This window comes from Momordica charantia, assembly GCF_013281855.1.
Source record: "Momordica charantia cultivar OHB3-1 chromosome 4 unlocalized genomic scaffold, Mcharantia_2.0 BLBB01000004.1, whole genome shotgun sequence".
Lineage (NCBI taxonomy): Eukaryota > Viridiplantae > Streptophyta > Magnoliopsida > Cucurbitales > Cucurbitaceae > Momordica > Momordica charantia.
The window spans coordinates 11,149,494-11,154,371 of record NW_028275162.1 but is presented as its reverse complement, the minus strand read 5'-3'; the positions used below and the strand labels follow the sequence as shown (position 1 = coordinate 11,154,371).

The 4,878-nt window shown below is 35.7% G+C and overlaps 1 non-coding gene across 1 annotated transcript; it reads left to right on the top strand.

The window, feature by feature from the left end:
* Positions 1–237: 237 nt before the first annotated feature.
* On the top strand, positions 238–344 carry LOC148211794 (small nucleolar RNA R71). Its single transcript, XR_015790639.1, has one exon. It is a non-coding gene; the product is annotated as a small nucleolar RNA R71 (small nucleolar RNA).
* Positions 345–4,878: the final 4,534 nt, after the last annotated feature.

Sequence of the window (4,878 nt, the reverse complement as noted above, 5' to 3'; positions counted from 1 at the left end):
ATTTGAGCTTGCATTGAAGCTGTTACGTTTAGCTTAAAGATTCCGACTAATGCTTTCTTCTTTGGCAATGACCTTCCTACTTCTCCTTGGTCATTAATGTCCGTCATCTTGTTCAAAATATCAACAATCTCATTAACCGACTTCTTTAACAATGAGCCATTGGTTGTGGTGTTCAACAACATTCTTGATGAACGATCCAATCCCCTATAGAACTGTTCTATCTGCATACACACGGGCAATCCATGACTCGGGCATCTTTTGAGTAACTCCTTGAAACGCTCCTAAGCTTCTTGAACTGCTTTGTTCTCCTTTTGTCGAAAAGCCACAATATCTTCTCGAAGGTCTGCGTTCCTAGTCAAAGTATGGTACTTTGCCAAAAATTTCTCCATTAGTTCCGCCCACGTGGTGATAGAATTTGGTTCTAGCATGTTCAGCCAAGTCCTTGCATTGTCCCTGAGAGAAAAAGCAAATAATTTTAGTCTTAGTACATCTTCAAATACACTAGGAAGTTAAAAATGCATTAGCTATTTCCATAAAAGATTTGAGATTGGAATATGGATCTTTGTTAGTAAATCCTCCAAACTGGCCCATCGTTTGTAACATCTGGAACAAACTGGCCTGAGCTTGAACTGTGCGGCTTGGGGTGAAGGATTATTTATCCCTGAATTTAAGTTATTGAATGCATGAGTGACATAGTTCCACATGGCTACGTCTTGGTTTTCAGCTAAAAGGATCCAATTAGGCACTTCTCCTGCTTGGTTTGCTGCTTCTTCACCTGTCCTATCTCTGTTCACAGCTGGATCTTGTAGAGGTGGAGGATCTCGTGGATTTCGATTCATCTCGATGGTCTCTTTTCAACTTCTTCAACTACTACACTTCTTCAATTTCTTTCTCTTTTTTATTTTCTCTTTTTTTTTTCTCAACCTTTGCTCATGCTTTCTCTTTTTAAGGGTTCTTTCAATTTCTTGATCAAAGTTCAACCAACCGGACCCTCTGCTCATACAAAATTCCCTTTAAAGGTTAGATATAAAAATTAAGCCAAATGACAGAGACATGCAACAATCACACATGAAACAATTCACTTATAAAGTAAATAATTTGAAAAAATAAGTCCCTAACAACGGCCGCAAAAACTTGTTGGGACTTTCTCTACCTTAAAAAGATAAGAGACACGGTCACAAGTAATACTTGGGAGTAATCCAAGGTCGAATTCGCATGGACTTGTGCTCTTCAAAATGGTTTTAAAGAAGTGAATGGTTCAAAATGCAATTGTGGTTTATGAAGAAAATAGTGATGAAATGTTGTTGTTTAGGGTTTTAAATATCAAGCAGTTTAATAAAACACAACCTCTCTACTTCCTACCTTAGTTTTGATGGAAAATATGGAAGATACACAATTTAGGGAAAATGTACCAGCCACTATTTCGCTAAATCTCTGGAATATGAGTTCTACTCTTTCACGAACCGCTTTTGGTTGTTGTGATTACAATTCTAGAAAGTAATTATCAACTAAGTTTCATTTATGGGTCAGATGGCCTATGTTTAGGACCGTGTTTTATGTGCTTATGTCTAAGTCACATCTCATATTGGTTTCCTATTATTTTATCTAACCCACCATTCTCAGAGTTGGGCTTTAGTGTATAAATCAATTTCCCAGTGGTCAAATAGAAAAAATAAGTAAATAGAAGTTTTTAGAAACCAACCCAAGATTGCGCCAAGTGCAATCTGGTCAAATCTCGAGCATGATCGAAAGTCAAATTATTTGACTAAGGCATTCCATAGAGAAGTCAATAAATAACTTAATGCATAATTAGAGGAAATCAAACGCACAAGAACATAAAAAAAAAAAAATTCCATTGAATTTAAATGAAAAATAGCAGCGTACAAGGTGTTCTTGCTTGGCCCTCTTCTCTTTCAAGCGTGAGGGGAGTGTAAACTCGCTTAATAACTTTAAAAGAACGGAATAGATGAAGAACGGAAGTGCAAACTCAAATTAAAGGCAATATGATAAGTAAAAGAGTGAAAATACAAGAAACGAACAACTAAAACGTAACTCTAAAGCCTATGGATGGACTTTATAGCTAAGAACGGATGAAAGGAAGATGAAACAAGTTGAGAATGGATGCTTTGCTGCTGGGGGTGTTGGGTGTGTTACCCTAAACTCGTAGTTTCTATTTATGTAAAAACAAATATATATTCAATAAAGTTTTATTCAATCAATTTGTTGTTGAATTCATAGCATTCCATTGTCCAAAATCCAATAAACTAAACATGTAAGGTTATTATCATGTAATCGGGACAGTATATCTATTTGGTATATATTTGATATACCCCTGATATACTAGGTATATATTTGATATACCCCTGATATATAAGTGGATGATGTTCCGTGAATAACCTAAATGGTCTATGGTATATGGATAAGGCTGGATACCTTATCCTGGCAACATACCTTATCCTGGCAACACTATGGATACGGCCTACTCTGTAAATGTTACAGACGACTCGATCTAGGTCGTTTGTGTGGAGACATGCGAGTGGGGGTATCCTACACAATAAGTTTGTATAAAATCGGACCGTTAAATAGCCAGTGTTTAGATGTAACGCCGTTGACTAACAGATTGCTATTTCATAGGATGACCAAACAACTCATTCTCAATCCTGAGTGAGTTATAGACTCCTGTCTGTAAGGGCTCGTCCTTTGATCTGTATGGGTGAAACTAACCCGAGTCGCCGACTCAATATTCCTACCATTTTGGGGACGAGACCGAATGGGGAGCTGGGAACATAACTTCACAAGAGGGAATTCACTCCTCCTCGACTTTAGAGAATAGATAAGTGTTCTTTTAAATGTTAACTCTAGGACTTGAACAAGGGGCCCCACCCTTTCACTGGCCCAAGAGGGACTTCCGGTTATTGGTCGGACCATAACCGGGTTGTTCATCAGAGGAGCAGTGGTATTTAAGAAGTAAGATGTAACTCAGGGGTAAAACACTAATTTGACCCAGCTTGAGTTACGAGCACTCATGAAGGATTGACTTGTCATTAATGGTCGTATATCCATGAACACAAAAACATTATGCAGTGAGAAGAGTGCAGCTGCGGGTTTTTAGTGGAGTGGCCTGTAGTTAATGAATGTTAATTAACTCGGTCAATGAGTTTGACCGATTAATCTCGTATCGTTGGAGCTTCTGATTTGTAGGTCCATTAGGTCTCATTGCTAGCTCAAAACGAGTAAAACGAGGATCAATAATTATGAAATAATTTGAAATATTCAAATTATGTAAGGGAATATATATAATGTATATTGATGTATTATATATAGGTATATATTAATTTTGGATTGAGATTCAAAATTAATACTATACATTATGAGAGAAATATTTGAATAGGATTCAAATAATTAATATGAATTGGATTCATAGTTTTAAAAATTAATGCACATGAGATGTACATTAAATCTATAGGTTATACAAGAGAGAATATGGTTTAATTAAATATGAGATATTTAATTAAATGTTAAATAATTAATTGTTAATTACTTAATATTATATTTAATTAATTAATTATTAATTAGATTAATAATTATCAATTAAAATTTATTAATTATTAATTAGATTAATAATTATCAATTAAAATTTATTAATTATTAATTAGATTAATAATTATCAATTAAAATTTATTAATTATTAATAATATTAATTATTAATTGATTAATGTAATTAATTACTAACTCCCCTGCATTTTAGTAGGGGAGTGGGGAGTTTAATGATGTGGGGTAACTCCCCACGTCATTTGGTTTTGTTTTGAATGTAGAACTTTTCTGCTAGACATACAGAACAAGAAACAACAAGAAAAGAACTCCCAGACAATACTCTCAAGCTCTCTCTTCTCCATTCTCTTTAGATCCATATCGAACGCTCCCACAAGCGTGTTCTCGGTACCCAGAGGATAGCACGGAAGCTCTATTGGTGGTGTTCATCGGTTTAATCCATTGAAGAAGCGTTCTTCAAAGGTAAGGCATACATAACTTTTTCCTCCGTATTTCCGTTTCATGGTATGGATTTTGTTTCTCAAAATTCATGAACGAAGATCATCGCTCCCGCTGCGGGATTCACATCCCATCAGGGGGAGTGGCTTCCTTTTATAGGCCCTCAAAATGGTTGAATTTCCCACCATTTGAGGTGGAGATGGGTTGAGATTCTCGCAACAAATCTTTCTTGACTTGGACTCACGATTTTGGGTTGTCAAACACGTTGGAAATGACCCCTCTGCCCTTGATTAAGTAAAACGCACGTTTTGAAGAAATGTTGACCAAAAAATCGGCAGATGCTTTTTTCCTGCAATAGAATTCTATTATTTTCTTCCAACTTTGACCGCGTTTTCCTCACATTTTTCCTAAAGTACCATATATTACAAATTATCCAGAAATGTTCTATGCATGTTCTAGTTTAAGGATTTGTAAGCCTTTTTAGCTAATAATGATGGGAAAGGATTCAAATTTGTGGTTAAATAGACCTACCGACACATATTTCTGCAATAAAAGTCAACCCTAACACATTTTCACAAAAAAAGCTCTCCCTCTAGTGAATTACAGTAGAAGCCACATCTTTCAATTCCTCAATCATCAAACAATTCACACTCCCTTCAAAAGCTTCGACAACGATTTCATAATTTTCAGTATCTAAAGTTGAGTTTGACGAAGCAACCACGAATTCATCGCTAATTTTGATCATGAACTTATGGCTTTCTCAATTCTCATACGTCTTTCGATACGTAAGCTCTCTCTCTCTCTCTCTCTCTCTCTCTCTCTCTCTGTATGTATGTATATATATATGGGACATGTGTACTCTTTGTCTAATTTTACAATGTCGACATC